The sequence below is a fragment of the Sphaerodactylus townsendi genome, linkage group LG11 (genome assembly GCF_021028975.2).
Source record: "Sphaerodactylus townsendi isolate TG3544 linkage group LG11, MPM_Stown_v2.3, whole genome shotgun sequence".
NCBI lineage: Eukaryota > Metazoa > Chordata > Lepidosauria > Squamata > Sphaerodactylidae > Sphaerodactylus > Sphaerodactylus townsendi.
In genome coordinates this window covers 1,947,845-1,968,243 of record NC_059435.1, presented here as the reverse complement: position 1 = coordinate 1,968,243, position 20,399 = coordinate 1,947,845, and the positions used below count along the sequence as shown (strand labels likewise).

Genomic DNA, 20,399 nt, shown 5'->3' with positions numbered 1-20,399 from the left:
GTCTCTCTTGGTTCTGCTGGTTGCTCCTTTATTTGTTTGTCAATCGGTCAACAGAAGAAAGGGCCCCCCCCCCCCCCCGGCAAAACTCTTAGCTACTGCTTGGATTTGTCTGTACCAATCTCTCTGGGGCTATGTTGCAAACCTGCAATTAACTAGGGCTGGTGAATGTCCCTGGGATTTTTGGGTGAAAGGCGTGATGTGTGAAGCATGAACTTCTGTTCTGGGGATGATCCCTTCCTTGAAACCACACTCTGGGGCGAAGCTTTTGTCACCAGGACTTGTTGGACTTGTTTTGATCTAACTTGTCGGTGACTTCTTTTTGATTTATCACCCAACCCATAAAGTATCAGAGCCACCCGGGAGTGCCACACAATCTGCCGTGGAAGGGAGAGCTCCTCAGCCGCAGCCTCCGGTAAGTGCTATTTGAAAGGACTGTGGTTGACAGCAAGGGAGCCGGCTCCGGCAAGGGCATTCCCGGTGGCCACCGGCTGATGTGGCTCTCCTACTGCTCAGGATTCCAGATCTTCTTGTCAGCAACACCTTTCTCCCTTGCTTGCTCCTGGAAGCCAGTAGAGGGGCCAAGAAAGCCAAAAGGAAGAAAGGTTGCTGCAGGGGGCTGGCCAGTGGCCTCTGTCCTTGGGCTGGGTGCCACTGATCCGGGTCTCTCTCTGCTTGCTGAGCATGTGGCTCAGAGGGGAGCGGAGGCTGCTATCTGCATGGAGGGAGGAAGAGCAAGGTGGCTGTGTTCCTCTGCAGCCCTGCTGAAGAGTAAGCCCCAAAGAATTTACTTATGAGTAAACTTGCATAGGCTCACACAAGTTCGAACTCCACATAGAGGGAAGGGGCTGTGGCTCAGTGGCAGAGCATCTGCTGTGTGTTCGGAAGGGCCCAGGCTCAATCCCTGGAATGCCCAATTAAGAGGATTAAGGACATGGTGATGTCTGAGGTCTCGGCGATTACGGCCAGTCTGAGTAGACAAGCCCGACCGTGATGGATCCAGGGCCTGAGTCAGTAGTCCTCAAACCCCCCCCCCCAACACAAGTTGCTCTACAATAATGTCCAGCATTATTAACATGCTTATCAACTATTGCATAGTGCACCTTATGTCAAATATTCTTTCCTTTCTTTTATGGAGATTTTTTAAAAAATTGAGTCACAGCCGATTTGTTGCAACCCTGTAGTGGGCTGAAGGCAAGAGAAGTGGTTTGCCTCTGACGGTCTGTGCTTTGAACCCCTGGAGTCCCTTTGTGTTTCTAAAACACTCACCAGGGCTGACCCTGCTTAGCTTCTGCACTCTGGCAAATTCTCACTGGGCCTCCTGCCCATCCTTTCTTTCCTCTTATAATAACTGAGCAGCTGTTTATAGCAGATCCTGCTCAAAGGGTCAGATGCAGAGAAGACACAGCGGGGGGTGGGGTGGGGGTCTTGCTCAAAAGCCCCAGAGGCCTTTTGGGGTCCTGGCATCAAACAGATTTTGCTGCTGCTGCTGCTGCTACTACAATGAAATTGCACTGAAATTTTGACTGTGTCTTTGCATGATAGCTCCAGACTTTTATTTTACTCACTGTGAACATATGGGCTGGAAGTGGAAGAGTGCAAGAGACGTGATGAGATGGCAGGAAAATATTTGGGAGATTAAACAGTTGCCTCTAACCCCCCCTCCCCCCCCTATCTCAAGGCTGTCCTGATTGCAAAGAAGTAGCCATGTTAATAAGTCACAGCAAAATGAAGCCAAAAGCCAGGGACACCTTAAAGACTAACAGCATTTATTTTCAATATGAGCTTTTACGAGTCAATACTCACTTCACCAAATAGATACATGAAGGAAAATCTTATGAATAAGGGGTGTGTGTGTCAAAGTGTGGTGAGTCTTTCAAGTATAATAATAACTATTTATTATTATTTATTATAAATTTAACCGTAAGCAGAAAAGGGATTAGGCGACTAGAAAGATCAGGGATGAGTCCCATCATAAATCAACAGAATTAGCAGCTACACATATTGGATGATGGAAGAAGGTCAGAGATTTGAACAGATAAGCAAATAGTTCAAGCAAAAATTAACTGCTAATTATACAGACCGTAGTTTGACAGACCATGTTAAGATTGGCCAATTAAAATTTGTGAAAAGTGAGTCCTGTAGAACTATTAGAGTGACTGAGGAAATCCAAGTGTCTGTTTCAGCCAGAATGACACGTGGCCTTTTTTATTATTGGGGGGTGGGGGGTGGGGGCTGAGCTGTGAATGTGATTTAGCACTTACACACTTTATAGTCTATAGCCCGGGGAGATCAAAGGGTCCCCTACTGGCTTCCCAATGTCATTAGCAAATAGGCACTGTTAGTACATAATGGGATATACAAAACGAAGTGCCAAATGCACAAGTGGGTGAGCCCATGATGGCGCAGTGGATGTGCTTTTGTCCTGTAACAGTACGATAAACTTGGCATCTGGGCCTGTTCCAAGGTTCAGTCCCTGGGTTTGTTGCACTTTTGTGCTGCCTTGAAATGCTGGCTGTAGAAAACTGTGCTCTGGGGCAACCATACAGCTGCCTGGGGCTGGAAATGAAATTAGAGACAGGGAAGAAAGATGGTTGCCAATTGTGAGGTGGGGCCTCCAAGGGAACTGAACTGAACACTGTAGTCTGGAGGGAAGCAGGTTGGCTAATTTTAAATAGGGATGCCAACTCTGGGTTGAGAATTCCTCAAGATATGGGGGTGGAACCTCAAGAGGGCAGGGTTTGGAAGGGGAGGGAACCTCAGCTGGATAGAATGCCATTGGAGGAAATGACGATATTCAGAGGGTGGATTCGATGGCATTCTATCCAGCTGAGGTTCCCTCCCCTTCCAAACCCTGCCCTCTTGAGGTTCCACCCCCATATCTTAAGGAATTCTCAACCCAGAGTTGGCATCCCTATTTAAAATTAGCCAACTTGCTTCCCTTCCACGTTGGGTCTTAGGAAAGGGACTTGGGAGAGGGTACATACTTTGATAGGATCCTTACACATTTGGCTCCATCTAATTCCTCCCTTCTGTTAGGGTTTATTAAGGTGGAGGGGGGCCACCAGGTCTACCAGGACACACTGTGTTTGTTCATGATCTTATCCACCAATATTTGGGGCTGCCAAGTCAAAGAGGCACTTTTCAGCCCCAGTGAGAAGAAGAGTTAAACATCAATAATATCAATGGGGTTTCTCTGAGCAGTAAGACGACACAAGGAATATATGTTAAGCAATGAGCACAGAGACACAAAGAAAACAAGCGCTGACTAAGAGAAAAGGGAGGAAGGTGGATAAAGTTTCAGGGGTGGGTGCCACTTGCCGGTCTTGAAGAGACATGAAGGAAAGCAGCACTGAAGAGAAAAACTAATTTATTGCTCTTCCAAGGTTTCTACTAAAGAGCAGGGGAGGTCTGATGAATCAATAGGACCTACAAGCATGCTTGGCTGATACCCCTGAATTCTGAATGATTGCTGGGATGAGTGCAGGCAGAGTAAGTAACGATCTGCTCAAGTGCTGATTAAATCACCTGAGGGTGACACCATGGAGAGCAGCAAGCTCCATTGTCCAGCCAGGCACAATTTTGGACCAGGGAAAAGTTCAGCAGCCAAACTCCTTCCTGGCTAAGCTTGACACAGAAGATGGATCCCAAAACTCTGTGAGAGGCATTGATTTTGTGGGGAGCAGCATTATGCTCTGATGCCAGTCTTTGACCTCTGTGCCTTCATGGCATCCTTTGGGGGGTGGGGGGAGGGATCCAACTGCTTATCATTAGAATGAGAACTGTTATCCAGGAATGAGCCCCGTTGCATCCACTGAGACGTCAGCCCCTCCCCAACTGTACTAAACTATAAAGAGACTTTAGAAATATTTGTGTGTGTGTGTAAAGTGTTCTGAAGTCACAGCCAACTGACAGCAACCCCAGCAAGGGCCTTTCGAGGCATGTGAGCAGCTGCTGCTTTCCTCTGCAGAGCCTTCCTTGGTGGTTTCCCTTCCAAGTACTGACCCTGCTGAGCTTCTGAGCTCTGATGAGATCGGGCTGTATCTTGCTGCCTCCCCTCCAAAATATTTCTACTAACCTGGAAAAATAACAGGCTCACAGGATGCTTAACGGGGTGGGGTGGGGGGCCTGCGGAGATATGAGATGCTGGTTTGTTGTACCAGAAAGTGGAGGCAGGTGAGCCAAATCTCCAGACAGTGTGATCTTCCTGCCCCTCCATTAACTTCCCCAGATGCTGAAATCCTGTGGGTTCCAGCTATCTCTTCCCATTCCATTCCATCCCCATGGTGTAGCAGTTAAGAGCAGGTAGACTCTAATCTGGAGAACCAGGTTTGATTCCCCCTTCATGGCAAGTAACTACAGCACCATATCTGTTTTTCCTTGAAAACAGTAACACAAGAAGAGCTTTCTCATTGGCCAGATGTAATTCTCTTCCCTCCTCGCTGTTAGACGGGAAATACAAGAAAATCCCTTATGAAAAGAGGCTCTGCCCCTGCCCTCTAGGCGAAATAGATACATTAGAACACATGTTATTTAGATGTCCCACTTTTGAAAAGCCCAGAAAGGAAATCCTCAGCCCAGCCATGACAGGTCTAATAGGCCTAAACTACAAAGATGCATTGGCCTACATACTGACAGTTAGGGACCAGAAAATCACACAGGCAACGGCCCGTTTTTGTTCTTTAATTTGCAAATACAATAAGAGACATCTGCCGACTGAATAGTTTAGGGAGGGAAAGACTGAATGAATTGCGATCCTTAGAAGATATGGTCGGAGGCCGGAGTTTTTTAGTAATGTCACTATAGGTTTTAGCAAGACTGCACAGGCACTTTACAAGTGTAGTTATATTAACTTTTTAATCTTTTGTCATAATCAAATGTATTTTACCTACTACTTGCTTTTTCGCGAGTTGACCTTTTAGTATACAGTCACCGACTGTATATAAGTGCACTTCTCAGTTTGTATTATTATGTGCTGGTCTTTGACTGCAATAAAGAATTTGAGAGAGATTCCCCCTTCCTCCATATGAGTGGTGGACGCTAATCTGATGAACTGAAATTATATCCCCGCTTGTCAGAACTCTCCTGCATAGACAATGAAGCACTTGAAAATTCAAAGGTTTTATTGCTGATGACAGGTGAAAGGCAGAAGCCTGTTTTGAGCTAACAACAGTTTGATAATATGCAACAGTATCCCTCCTCCCAAAGTGCGAAATAAAACAGACCAAGATTCATTTTTTGGTTATGTCTGTAGCAAAAGGAAGAAAAATGATAGGATAGAGTCACTACATGGAGGAGATGGCAAAATACTAACAGGGGATGGAGAAAAGACAGAACTACTCAGCACCTTCTTTGTATTGTTGTCACAGCTGCCAGATCTTTAGCTGGTTGTTGGCCTTCATTACAATTCGAGCCTCACCCAGAGGCCCAGGAAGTTGTAATGTATCGGCGTAGTATTCGTGCGGATCCCAGCAGGGGTGCCTTCTGAATTTGACCAATGTTAATTTTGTCAATTCGAAGATGTTTCAAGTGTTGCCCTAGTGTTTTTGGGATGGCGCCCAGCGTGCCGGTTACCACTGGGACGACCTCAGCTGGTTTGTGCCATAGACACTGAAACTCAATTTTCAAATTGTGGTATCTAGTGACCTTCTCGTGTTCTTTTTCAATGACCCTGCTGTCACCGGGGACTGCTATGTCGGTGATGGTCACTTTCTTGTTCTCGATCACGGTGATGTCTGGTGTATTGTGTTTCAACACATTGTTGTTGTTGTTGTTGTTGTTGTTGTTACTGTAGATTTCACAGCTGCCAAATCTTTAGCTGGTTGTTGGCCTTCATTACAATTCGAGCCTCACCCAGAGGCCCAGGAAGTTGTAATGTATCGGTGTAGTATTTGTGCGGATCCCAGCAGGGCTGCCTTCTGAATTTGACCAATGTTAATTTTGTCAATTCGAAGATGTTTCAAGTGTTGCCCTAGTGTTTTTGGGATGGCGCCTAGCGTGCCGGTTACCACTGAGACAACCTCAGCTGGTTTGTGCCATAGACACTGAAACTCAATTTTGAAATCATGGTATCTAGTGACCTTCTCGTGTTTTTTCAATGACCCTGCTGTCACCGGGGACTGCTATGTCGATGATGCTCACTGTCTTGTTCTCGATCACGGTGATGTCTGGTGTATTGTGTATCAACACTTTGTCCGTTTGGATTCGAAAGTCCCACAGGATCTTGACCTTCTCATTTTCCATTACTTTCTCTGGACAATATTCCCACCAGTTCTTAGCTGTTCTTATTTTGTAATTGCATAAATTCCAATGGATCATCTTGGCCACTGAGTTGTGTCTCTGTTTGTACTCAGTCTGGGCAATCTTTGTGCAGCAGCTGAGGACATGATCTACAGTTTCATCAGCTTCTTTGCACAATCTGCATTTTGCATCGTCCGAGGATTTTTCGATTTTGGCCTTGATCGAATTTGTTCTAATGGCTTGCTCTTGAGCAGCTAAAATCAGGGATTCAGTTTCCTTTTTCAGAGTACCAGTTGCTTACCATAGCCAGGTCTTTGCATTGTCCACCTTGTCCTTGATTTTCTCCAGAAATTGGCCATGCAGTGCTTTGTTGTGCCAGCTTTCAGTCCTCATTTTAATCATTTTTTCTGTATTCTTGTTTGGTTTTCTGAGTCTTCAGCAAATGTCTGTTCTTCACTTCAATCAATGCCTGTTCTTGACTTTCCTTCACATAATTGGCCAGTGCATGCTTCTCCTCTTCCACTGTTTGCTGTACTTGCAGTAAGACTCTGCCACCAGATCTCTGGAGAAGGTATAATCTATCAGTATCACTGCGTGGGTGTAAAGCATGGTGCATTGTCAAAAGCTTCCGAGTTTTTCTATCCAATGCATCCAATTCAGCCTGTGTCCAGTTGATGATTCCAGCAGTGTACCTGCTGGAATTATTATTATTATTATTATTATTATTATTATTATTATTATTATTATTATTATTATTATTATTATTATTATTATTATTATTATTATTATTATTATTATTATTATTATTGTCGTCGTCGTCATCGTTGTTGTTGTTGTTGTTGTTGTTTTTATTATTATTATTAATTCAATTTAATAACCCACCCACCCCCTAAGGGCTCTGGGCGGTGTACAACAAAACAGTGCATAGATACAATACATAATAAATAAAACAAAATATACATGTGATATTAAAACATTAACAACACAGTATTCTCCCAAAAAGGAAACACTGCACATCCAGGAGAACATGAAACAGAAGATACTGTAGGAGAAATGCAGCACAAATAAATAAAGAGGTAGTGCGGGAATACCTAGCTACTTTAAACAAATTCAAATCGCCTGATGAACTGCATCAAGGGTATTAAAAGAACTGGCAGAAGTAATCTCAGAACCACTTGCTATAATTTTTGAGAACTCCTGGAGAACAGGAGAAGTCCCAGTGGAATGGAGGAGGGCTAATGTTATCCCCATCTTCAAAAAGGGGAAAGAGGAGGACCCTAATAATTACCATCCAATCAGCCTGACATCAATACTAGGGAAAATTTTGGAGCAGATCATTAGACAGACCGTCTGCCAGCACTTAGAAGGGAATACTGTGATCACAAAAAGTCAGCATGGGTTTCTGAAAAGCAAGTCATGCCAGACAAATCTTATCTTTTTTTTGATAAAGTGACGAGCTTGGTAGACCAAGGGAATGCTGTGGACATAGCATACCTGGATTTTAGTAAAGCTTTTGACAAGCTGCCCCATAATATTCTCACAAGTAAGCTAGTGAAATGTGGACTAGACAATGCTACTATTAGATGGGGTGGCCACAGGATTCTGTCCTGGGCCCAACACTATTCAATGTTTTTCTCAACAACTTGGATAATGGAATAGAGGGCATGATAATAAAATTTGCAGATGACATCAAATTAGGAGGGGTAGCTAATACCCCAGAGGACAGAGTCAGAATTCAAAATGACCTAGACCAGTGGTGGCAAACCTATGGCACCCTAGATGTTCATGGACTACAATTCCCATCAGCCCCTGCCAGCATGGTCAATTGGCCATGCTGGCAGGGGCTGGTGGGAATTGTAGTCCACGAACATCTGGAGTGGCATAGGTTCGCCACCACGGACCTAGACAGATTAGACAGCTGGGCCAAAACAAACAAAATGAGTTTCAACAGATAAATGTAAGATACTACACTTGGCAGAAAAAATGGACAGATATAGGATGGGTGACACCTGGCTTGACAACACTACGTGCGAAAGAGATCTGGGAGTCTTAGTAGACCATAAACTAAATATGAGTCAGCGTGATGCGGTGGCCAAGAAAGCCAATGCGATTCTGAGTTGTATCAATAGGAGCATAGTGTCAAGATTGAGGGTTGTAATTGTACCTCTCTATTCTGCATTGGTTAGACCTCACCTGGAATATTGTGTACAGTTCTTAGCACTGCAGTTCAGGAGGGATGTTGACCGGCTGGAGCGGGTCCAGAGGAGGGCAACAAAAATGGTAAAGGGTCTGGAGTTCATGCCCTACAAAGAGAGGCTTAGGGAGCTGGGGATGTTAAGTCTGGAGAAGCGTAGGTTAAGGGGTGATATGATAGCCATGTTTAAATATTTGAAAAGATGTCATGTTGAAGAGGGAGCAAACTTGTTTCCTGCTGCTTCAGAGACTAGGACACGGAGTAATGGATTCAAGGTGAAGGAAAAGAGATTCCACCTATACATTAGGAAGAACTTCCTGACCATCAGGGCTGTTCAACAGTGGAATTCACTGCCTCGGAGAGTGGTGGAGTCTCCTTCTTTAGAGGTTTTTAAACAGAGGCTGGATGAGCATATGTTGGGAGTTCTTTGATTGTGTGTTCCTGCATTGCAGGGGGTTGAACTTGATGGCCCTTGTGGTCTCTTCCAACTCTATGGTTCTATGATTCTGTGAAACAGTTCTTCCAACCCCAAGGTTACAGATAACACAGCTGCGGGAGAGAAACGTAGCAAAACAGCAGACAGAGCTTGACACAGCATAGCATCCCAGTAACCACCCATCCCCCATGACACACATCCTAACATTCCGCCTCCGTTAAGGCCCTCCTCCCCTGGTTTGCTTGGGCATGTGCGTTGGAACGCTTTGATGAGCTTTGGAGCTCTGACGCCTTCAGCATGAACCCACTTATCATGCCCAGGTGCGAATCCTTTCCAAGAGACCAAATATTGCAAGCGTTTGTGAAAAAAGTGAGAGTCCAGAACTGCCTGAATTTCAAAGTGTTGATCACCAATCATCAGAGGAGGAGGCGGAGCAGATGAAGTATGTCACATATTGGGAGCTGGAGTTTTTTGAGGAGGCTGCATTGAAACACAGGGTGTATTTTATGTAATGTTTTAGGTAGTTCAAGCTGAACAGTCACCTCATTGATCACTCGAATTACATTGAACGGTTCAATGTATTTATAGCCCAATTTAGTGTACTTACGTATGTCTCTCAAGTTCTTAGTAGAAAGGTACACTGAGTCACCCACAGCCAAGGTAAAGTGTCTGTGATGCTTGTCAGCCTGCTTCTTTTGGGAATCTTTGGCCTTTTTTTAGGACACGCAGAATAGGGTCCCATCCCTCCACAATCTGTTGTATCCATTTCTGCAGATCAGGAGGTTCAACTGCTGATTGCCCTAAAAATGGGAGGGGCTTAGCTGACTGGCCAGAAACCACCTCAAAAGGTGTCTTTCCTGTGCTACTATGAACAGCATTATTATAGGTGTACTCCGGATAGGGTAGCAGGTCCATCCAATTATCTTGATGATAGTTACTGTAGCACCTGAGGTACTGCTCCAGTGCCTGATTGGAGCATTCCACTTGGCCGTGTGGCGTGCTGACGTCAGACCTTGTTCCATGCCAAGAAGCTTCAGAAAAGCCCTCCAGAACATTGAGACAAATTGGGGACCCCTATCAGAAATTATTTTATCAGGAGCTGAATGTAACCGGTAAATGTGCTGGAATGACAATTGAGACAGTTTCGAGGCGGATGGGATGGTAGAGCAAGGAATAAAATGAGCCTGTTTAGAAAACAAGTCCACTACCATCCAAATTACAGTTTTGCCATGGCTTTCTGGTAAGTTGGTTGTAAAGTCCATAGAAATCACTCTCCAAGGACCATCCGGGGCAGGAATAGGCTGTAGCAGTCCCTGGGGTGTGCCCAGAAGGTTTTTGGCCAAAGCACGGACTGGACATCCTTTCACATAAGCCTCAATATCCTTTCTCATAGAGCGCCACCAAAACTGCCTTCATACATGATTAAGTGTTTTTACAAAACCAAAATGACCAGTGATTTGGAATCATGCCACTGCTGGATGATTTGCTTATGCAGCCCAGATGGCACGAACAAGCAGTCACCCCTCCTCCACAGCCCATCCCGAAGCACCAGGGACCTTTGTCATCAGGAACAGGGTGTTGTCCCACCTCCAAAAAATCAAACAACGAACTGGGAGGGGTAACAACACTGGTGGTAGGTGGTGTCGGAGTTGGAGGCCCACCCTGAAGGCAGGTCTGGGAGCGAGTCAAAGCCAAGCCCAGTTGGAAGGGTGTGAGAACAGTACAAGAGGCCTGTAACTCTACCTCTCATGCCACCCCGTCTGGGAGGCGAAAGAGCGCATCAACCAAATGATTGGTTTTGCCAGGGAAAAAATGCACTGTGAGCTTGAAACGGGGGGGGGGGGGGATCAGCCCAGCACATTTGTTTGGCAGATAAGTGGCCAGGCGTGCTAAGCTTGGCTAAGTTCTTATGGTCTGTCCAGACCAGGCGTCTGCAACCTGCGGCTCTGGAGCCACATGGAGCTCTTTCAGCCTTATACTGTGGCTCCACGTGGCCTGGAGATCGGAGGGTAGCATAAGCGTGTCCTGCCAGCCCCCCAGAGCAGTGCTGGAAGGAAAGGTGGGTGGAGGGGCCGAACCGGAGGTGGCTCTGTGTGTGTGGACACTGCTTTTCACGTCCCCTCCACTCACCTCTCCTTCCAGTGCTGCTGTGGAGGTCAGAGAATAGTGTGGGCATGTCCCTCCAGAGCAGCCGCCATCCCCCTCTGCTCCACAGAGCAGACGGCTGCCTGCTCCATCGGGCAGAGGGGGTTTCCCTGCCCGGCGCCACAGTCTCACGCAGCACGAGAGGCAGTGGCACTGTTCAGGCCACAGCCGCCATCCCCCATCTGCTTCATGGAGCAGGCAGAGGGGGTTTCCCTCCCTGGGGTCACTTCCTTCCGCAGTGCAAGAGGCAGCGGCACCGGGCAGGTCGCAGCTGCCATCCCCCCTCTGCCCCACAGAGCAGGCGGCTGCCTGCTCCATCAGGCAGAGGGGGTTTCACTGGCCAGCGCCTCTGCCTCCCAGCTCTGGAAGGAAAATTGAGTGGAGGGGCTGAACCGGAGGCGGCTCCATGCGGAGCTGCCTCTCCGGCTCAGTAGATCTTCGGGCCCATGGAAAACAGGTCCAAATGGCTCTTTGGGTGGTAAAGGTTGCCGACCCCTGGTCCAGACCATCCAGAAAGGGATGCTCTGCCCCTTCCAACCAATGCCTCTACATAGCAAGGGCCTGTTTAATGGCACCAGTTTCTTTATCACCTACAGTCTGGTTCAATTCGGACCCAGAGAATTTTTTCGATAAGTATGCACAAGGGTGTGGTCTGTCATCTAGGCCTCTTTGAAGAAGGGCAGCCCCCAAGGCTTAATCTGAAGCATCCACATGCACAACAAAAGAAAGGGAGGGGTCTGCATTCCTCAAAATAGGTTCAGTGGTAAAGACCCGTTTCAAAGAGTCAAAAGTCTGCTGACAAGCTGGGGACCACGGTATGGATGCGCTGGGATAGGCAGCCTCAGGCCCCCTGCCCTTTCTTCTCAATAAACCCATTAACAGCAGAGCCGGTTCAGAAAAATTTGGAATAAAGTCACAGTAAAAATGAGCAAATCCCAAGAAGGATTGGAGCTGCTTCCTAGTAGCCGGGGCTGGGCAACGCTGCAGATCCTCAACTTTTGCTGGGTCCATTTCCAACCTGGCTGCTGAAACTCTGTAGCCCAAAAAACCCATCTTGGATTGATGGAATGCACATTTGGATAATTTAACAAACAATGAATTATCCAATAGTCTCTGGAGCACCTCCCTCACCAAACGAATGTGGGACTGCTCATCCTCAGAATAGATAAGAACGTCATCCAAATACACCACCACTCCTTTGAACAGCAAATCTTGTAGCACATCATTAATCAAATTCATGAACACCCCAGGAGCTCCACTTAACCTGAAGGACATGACTTGGTATTCAAATTGTTCATAGCAGGTGTTGAAAGCCATAAGATGTTCAAAGTGTAAAGGTTTCAATGGTGTTGATTCTCAGCACAGCCGCTTGGCCTTGACTGAATTCCAGGACTCGGGCGATGGGCCAGAAGCGGCGGCTATTTCTCTGGTAGAGGCCTTATCTCACAGAAAGAGATGAGAATGCCGTTCCCATGAGAATGGGACTGGGGAAACCGGGAGGGGGATGGGACGGAAAAGCTTATAACCTGTGGATCTGGCGGGAGACTTCATTCCTGTCCGCAGCGTTAATGCATTGAGCTTTCTAAGATGTCTGAATAAAGCGGCCTTTCAACCGCGCCTTTTATTTCTGCTCTATGGAATTCCTTACATTGTGACAGAATCATCTTCATTTTGCTAAATATCAGGTGGACCTCTGGTGTTCCGGCATGCAGAGGTTGAATATTCCTGAGACTGTAGAAGGCGTGGCCCCATAGGGGCTCCGAACCTTCCCTTCCTGACTTGGAAGAACCAGCGGGAGAAACCCGGGTCATGAAGTAACTCTCTCCGTCCTGCATACCGACACGAGTCTTCCGCCGCCGTTGGGATGAGGGCGGAAGCGATCATCGGAGTTACGCTTAAGTGGTTTGAAACTGTCTATGGATCGTCGCCGCAATGGATGGGATCTACCATTTTTCGTGTGGATTACAAACCTCAAGATTACAACCTGTCTGGAGATGGGTCTGACCACCTTTCATGCAGCAACCCAGGAGTCGATTGAAAGGCGGTTCCTTATTTGTATTTGATGATACTAAGAATCCACAGTGGCATAGCACGGGCTGATCCCAAGACATAGTTGAGACGGGACTTTGGCGGGATCGAGTTAGGAGGGTTTCGAACCGGCTCTAACCAGGCCCCTCAGATCCCGGACGTAGCATAGCTGAAGCACAGAGGTGCCGATGGAGCCGTCGGTGGACTTGAGTGCTGCTCTCCGATGAGGAGGAATCGAAAGAAAGTCCGACTCCCCATCCGGTTGTTTCCCCCTCCTGTCCAAAAGAAACTGGAGCAGTGGCCCGACTTCTGGCGAGATACCCAGAAGGCGTGGGCGTGAGCGCCAGCTATGGGGAGGAGAGCGAGAACAGCTACAAAAAAATGAGAACCTGCAAAGGAGCCGTGAACAACAGCATAAAAGACATCAGCTTCGAACTGGACCCGTAGAGCTAAAGGCGGTGCGACAATATAGCGGGTTCTCCCGATCCCATGATAAGGTCCTGGAACACTCTAGAATGGACCTGGGCGATCCAACTACAGAAGGCATTAAAACCATCCGACGCCGTGAACAACTGCAACCATGCAACGGGAGCGAATTAGCCAGAATTGGGCTGAGAAAAGCGGCGCATCAAGATGCTGTTCACGCAGAGGGAACTAGCTGTCTTGGAACAGGAGTTGAAGAAACAGCGGAGATAGGATGCCGAGTTGGTACCTACGCCTTCACTAGCGCCCTTACCAATGCCCCTCCTTCGGACGGCGCTTCCTAGGTCCCTGCTACGGCATACCTACCCCGCCTCCCAAAGGTCCTGCGCCAAGAGGCCAGCTGGCCAGGCCCCGATGCCTCCACCGATTCCTGCTCTTCCCGGCTCCGCCCGCCTCAGCCCGGCGCGCGGCCCCAATGATCAAAGGGCCATGGAGAGGGGGGATACACAGGCCCCCGATCCCTGCCCGTTTCGACGGGAGCCGCTTCTAGAAACTTCCCTACTTCATTCTGCAGCTTTCGATGCACATATGGAGAGTATGACGACTATATCGATCTGAATGTGAGAAAATACGAGGGACATGGTCTGTCCTGGATGGGGTGGCTGCTGACTGGTTTGTGACTCTTTTGAGCTGCTGGCGGATGATACTCGCACAGTGGCTGCGTGCTTCAAACCGCTACGGGCCTTCCAAGATCGGGCGCTGAAATGAAGCCCATCCAGCACCATACAAAATCTATTCAGCAGGGCAGCAGTACTTTTGCGAATTTGCTCGGTAGATTCCGTCGCGGCGGCTGCTTTCGACTTCCTCCTGGAGTATGGCCTGAATGCATGAAAATGTGGAGGAATACTTCTCTGAGTGCCGGTGACATCAAACCCGAAGCAGTGTTTCTCTCATCCATTATCCAGCGCATTATGCGGCTGAATGGATGGTGGGATCTCAAGTAAGCGGCTCCGTTGGGATTACGCTTCGCTCCGAAGGCGTCCATGCCCGAAGCTCCCGCTTCTACGACCGCCTCTCTGCGACTTCGCCAGTAAGCCAAGCCCAACCGTCTCTACCCGAAACCACCTCAGGCAGCGCCGTCGGCGTTTGGGATTGTGCCCTCCTATTGCGGAGGACCATAGGCCATCCTAACTGCCAACTGCCCGAAAAACAAGTCCCGCAGCTCCGACCCCGCGCACCCCTCTGCCAAGCCACCCGCGAGGAATCGGTCCTCCTCCAAGCGGGCTCGTCTAAAGCTGTTACGAAGGTGATCGAGGAGGGAAGTGGCGATTTACTCTCATCAGCACCCATGGATGTGGATCCTACTCCAGATCACGGTGAGTGAAGGCAAGCGCCCATTACTGTTCAAAAGCGGTTCTGGCCAACCCTACTAAGCATACCGTGTATTCTAGCCTCAGCCCTCGTATTAGGGTCTGGCTGCTCCCATTTGCTTAATCTCGGCCCCAGAAGTGGCTGAAGAGCACCGGTTTTAGACCGAGTTCCCCAGCCAAAACCCATACCGTTCACACAAATGAATGACGGCCCTTTCGAACCGAGGGGCCGGCACCGATTCAAAGCATAACCTGTCATGCTTGGATTCGCTGACCATTGGGAGAAGATTAGTTTTATACTTGCTCCAGTGGCCAAACATTCCATTTGTCCTGGGCATACCATGCGGGTTATTGTTACATAGGGCCAAATATTATTTGGAAGAGCAGTTCACAAATTCACTTTGCGATCCCCATGTGGAGAGCTTATGCATTGGGGAGACAGCCCACCAAATCCAATGACACAAAACCCCTGGTTTTCTTCGGTTGTGCACATCCCAATGACTTTCAATTCCACAGGCATTCCACCAGCTTACCGGGACTTAGCCAAGAGTGTAACAAGAACAGGAGATAGCGATCAATTGCCCCCCATAGAGACACTGACTGCCAAAATCATATTACAACCCGGGAAACAACTGCCAGGAATTTAGAATCTGTCGTATGAGCTAGCGAAGAGAAGGAACTCCGTGTCTTCTTAGATAAAGAAAACCTTGCTGTAGATTCATGCGAAGGACTGCAAACATGCATGCGCTTCTCCTGTCCTGTTTGTAAAGAAAGGGGCCGGGTCTTTAAGACTTTGTACTGATTACCGAGGATTAAATGCTGTTTCCATGTCCAATAAATACCCTTTGCCCTTAATCAAGGACCTCTTAGATGCATTGGGCAAGGGGCCAGCATTACTAAGTTGGATTTGGGAAACCTACTACAGAGGTCAGGAAGTTAAGCGAAGACTCTGAACATTTAACAGCATTTAATACTAAATTTGGACAGTATGAATACTTAGCAATTATGCCATTCGGGTTAGCTGGGGCACCAGGCGCATTCATAGCCCTCATCAATGAAGTTTTACATGACTTACTATATATAAAGGAGTAGTTGTGTACTTAGACCAGATGTTTTGAATTTATTCACAAACCAGTGGAGGAGCATGAGGCTTTGGTTCGGGAAGTATTCTGTAGCGTTTACTCAACAACTCCCTCTTCGTAAAACTGTCCCCAAGTGCTGTTTTCGTCAATCCTCCGCCATGACTATTTAGGCTACAGGATCTCATCTGAAGGTTTAAAGGCTGGATCCCTGCAAAGATTGGCGATGGTCCTCCAATGGCCTGCCCCACCAACGGAAGGAGCTCCAGTCCTTCCCTGGGATTTACTAATTTTTATAGTGATTTTTATACCCAATTTGCTGAACTAACCCCTTCCACTCACTGAAGACCTCTGCACGCACTAAGGTAAAGGCTTCACAGGCTGCCAAGCCGGAGACTCTCTCTCCCTTGGTCTCTCCAGGAATGTCAAACGGCCTTCCAGCTTTTGAAATCGGCTTTCCACTACCGAGCCTGTCTTAAAAACACCTGACCCAGACTTCTTCCCTTTGCATTGGTTCCGTGGATGCTTCGGACAAGGCTTGGCGCAGCCAGCTGCAGAGAAATAAAGATGGTGAGCGCTTGTTCGTGTGCTTATTTATCAAAAAAAAATTCTCCGACTCAGAACTCCAACTGGACCCGTGGGGGATAAAGAGACTGCTGCCACCAAATTAGCGCTTTCCACTTGGCGTCACTTTGGCTTGAGGGCTAAACACCACCTTCCAGGTTTGAGTGGGATCCACAAGAACTTGGCTGCCCTCTCCACCCCTCAGAATGTCTGCAAAACAGCTTCACGTTGGGCCGATTTGCTTTTCCCGTTTTTCTTTCACTGTCCCATTTTTCCCCTGAAAAACCAATAAACTGGCGCTGATCGCTGTCGCCTTCCGGGGAGGGTGGAGCTGCTACTGAGACATCCAGCGCACTGTTCTCTCCCCTCACTCAACTAGGGCTGGCCCGTCACTTTCGATCTCAAGACATCCGGCTCCTCCTCCATCGCCCGTTCCCAGCCTGGTCTCCCCTTCCTGCGGGGAACTTCGAGGAAGGCGGGTCTTCCGAGAACGCCCGGTGGAAGGCGACTCCAAGCTGGCGCTTGGTGAATGGTGTTTTAGGCGGGGATTGTTGTTTTATGCCTCCCCGCCGTGAAAGCAGAAGTTCTCGAAGCCTGTCATGATGCCCGCTTCGGCTGGACATTTTGGCTTTTCTCAAAACACTGCATTTAGCCATGCCCGTCAGATTCTGAATTGGCGCCATCGCATAAAAGACGACATTGAGGCTTATATCAAGGGGTGCGCTCTGTTTGTGCGGAGGCCAAATCCCATTCCGGGGAAAGCCCCAGCATGGACTGTTAAGAAAACACTCTCCCGGTTGCCCTCCCGTCCCTGGGAAGTTATCTCGATGGATTTTTATTACGGAGTTTACCAGAGTCAAAGGAAACACTGTCTGGTGTGGGTGGTGGTGGACCCTATTCTCCAAACAAACCCATTTCATTCCCTGCGCCTCCAGCTTCCCTCCGGCTCCCTAAATTGAAGCGCTGACTGTTCATTCCAACATATATATAAGCTCTACGTCCACTCCTCCCCTCAAAGGTGGTGTCCGATCCCGCAGACCTCAGATTCGGCAAAATTCTGGAAAGCTTTCCCTGCGACGTATTGGGGGAGGGCCACCCGGTCGCCCATCCCTACCCGTTCAAAGTGACGGTGAGTGGAAAACGGCGAACAGAACTCTCGAGACAGTATTTACGTTGAAGTACGCAACTATCTGGGAGACAGCTGGATGCGATTTAATTCCGTTTACAGAATATGCACTACAACAATGCCGTTCGCTTGATGCATAAAAAACCCCTTGAAATTGTGTCTAGCGGCTCCTTCCCGCCCATTACTTTAACTACCGGCGGAATGCATCGTGTACTCAGAATTCCAGCAATGGATTTCATCTCTGGCTGAGGGGTGGAAAACGGTTCGAACTGCTTTGCAACAAGCTAAGAATTCCCAAAAGTTCCGAAGCGGGATGGCTTGTCGTTCTGACTTTCCCTTTGCGTGTTGGGAAGCTTGGGTCCTATTGTCTCACAGAAAAAAAAAACCTCAGAGGCGATACATAAATTCTCAAAGAGCTTTAGATTGCAAAAGTTCGGTGGGACCTTTTAGAATTACAAAGAGTGATTAATGATCGTTACTGCCCAGTTAGATTTGCCTAATTCTTTAAGTAATATCCATCCTGTGCTGTCATTCCAGCTTGCTCAAGGAGCTCCGGCTTCCGATGCCTGTACGAACCACCTCGGAAATACCCGCCGACTATAATTGATAGCCACAAAGCATTGTTATAAGTGGCCGCCATCCTGGCGTTTTAATGTAATCGCTTGCAATACTTGGTTTCTTGGGTGGGAATTATTCCTCTGGTTTTAACCAATGATTATTATTCAGAAAATATTGGCAGCCCCCCTCCCCTTATTTCTAGCTTTCCATCATACCTTCCCGCACAAAACCAAGGGGAGAAGTTTTTTCTAAAGGGGAGGCAGAGTGTAAAGGGAGTTCAATGGTGTTGATTCTCCAGCACAGCCGCTTAGCCTTGACTGGGTATTCCAGGACTTCGGGCGATGGGCCAGAAGCGGCGGCTATTTCTCTGGTAGAGGCCTTATCTCACAGAAAGAGATGAGAATGCCGTTCCCATGAGAATGGGACTGGGGAAACCGGGAGGGGGATGGGACGGAAAAGCTTATAACCTGTGGATCTGGCGGGAGACTTCATTCCTGTCACGGCGTGTACGTGAGCTTTCTAAGATGTCTGAATAAACGGCCTTTCAACCAAAACGCCTTTTATTTCTGCTCTATGGAATTCCTTACACAAAGCCTTCAGCAATGTGAACCCAGTAGCAGGCTTCCCTTAAATCCAATTTTGTAAAAATGTGACCCTTCCCTAGGCTCGCTAACAGGTCTTTGATTAGCAGAAGGAGGTAATTGTTCGAAGTGGAAACAGCATTAAGACCTCTATAGTCTGTGCATAAGCGAAGGGAACAATTCTTTTTTACAAAGAGAACTGGAGCGGCGTAGCTGCTCATAGCTTTCCGAATAAAGCTCCTAGCCAAGTTTTTGTCCAAAAACTCCCACAGAGCCTTGTCCTCTAGGGAACTCAGCTCTGGGAATGAACTCTATTTTGCAATCCGTGGCTCAATGTGGGGGCATGGAATCACATTCACTTTCCTCAAAAATAGTACTTAAGTGCCGGTAGGGTTTTGGGATCTCTGTGTTACCCTCGGCCCGAAGGCACTTGGCCTGTCCCAACTCCTGAGGTTCTGGAGGAATTTCTAGCACATGGCTGCTGCTTGTAAACGGATGATCATAGGGCTTCTGTCCTCTGGGTGAACTGGGTAGACTGTCTTAACGGAATCATTTCCAGCCTGAGCCCCTCCACAACACTGGGGTGCATAAAGCAACGCAGACACCCGGAGTCCACAAGTGCCAGCATTCTGGTGTTTTTTTGCTGCTTTGTAACAATCATGGACAGGACTATGGGTTTCCCCCCAGCACTCACCCTGCCGCTTTTCGCTGGCACATTCTCTGGAGGTTGGGCTGATGAAACCAAACCAACCCCTGTCCCTTCGCCTTCCAAATCTGCAAAGGAGGGGTCGGTTTCCAGTGGGCCCTTCAGGAGCTGGTTTCACCGGACAGGTGGCTGGCAGATGCCCGCTATCCCCACAACACAAGCAGAGGCCCAGGCGCCTCCGGCAGGCATAAGTTGACTCTTCCTTGATGGTTGTTGCGCAACTTGGCAGCTAGCGGGACCCAGAAGACACCAGAGGTGCATGGTGAGGTCCAGGGGGCTTTGTTTCAAATTATTTCAAAAAAGTTTATATATGGACACTCTCCACAAATAATGACATTGTAGTAAACAAGCATGAAGCGGAGTCCCAGTGGAAAGCACTTTGCTGCAAAGGGGAACCTCCGTCATACTATATCCTACAGCATCTTGAATCGCCAAAGACCTATGCAAGGGTCCTCTTTGTTGACTTTAGTTCAGCATTCAATACTATCAGACCGGACATTCTTCTAAGCAAACTAAATCAGCTGAGCAATTACCTGAGCATATTTGTAGAGTGGATCACAGCTTCCTAACAGATAGGAAGCAGCAGGTGAGGCTAGGAAAAAATTACATCAGACACCTGTAAAATGAGCGAGCAGGGGCCCCACTTTAAGGCTGTGTGCTTTCACCACTTCTCTTCTCTCTGTATACCAATGACTGCATCTCAAAGCGATCCATCTGTTAAAATGCAGAGAATTTGCCAGATGATACAGCAGTGATTGGTCTCATTCAAGAACAACGATGAAACCCGCATACAGACGGGAGGGTTGAACAACTAGCCTCGTGGTGCCACTGGAACAATCTAGAACTGAACACACTTAAAACCGTGAGAAATGGTTGGTGAGATTTCGGGAGAAACCCTCCCATCCTACCTCCTCCCGCAATACTAGACAACACACCATTATCAGCAGTAGAG

General features: G+C 47.9%; 1 protein-coding gene across 1 annotated transcript in view; it reads left to right on the top strand.

Annotated features, from left to right (window-relative positions):
- The first annotated feature begins 357 nt into the window (after positions 1-357).
- LOC125441032 (transmembrane protease serine 11A-like) overlaps positions 358-20,399 on the top strand; it is a 118,612-nt gene continuing 98,570 nt past the window's right edge. Inside the window, exon 1 of the mRNA XM_048511294.1 lies at positions 358-412. The gene's annotated coding sequence lies outside the window, so the exon portion shown is untranslated. The remainder of the gene's footprint in view (positions 413-20,399) is intronic.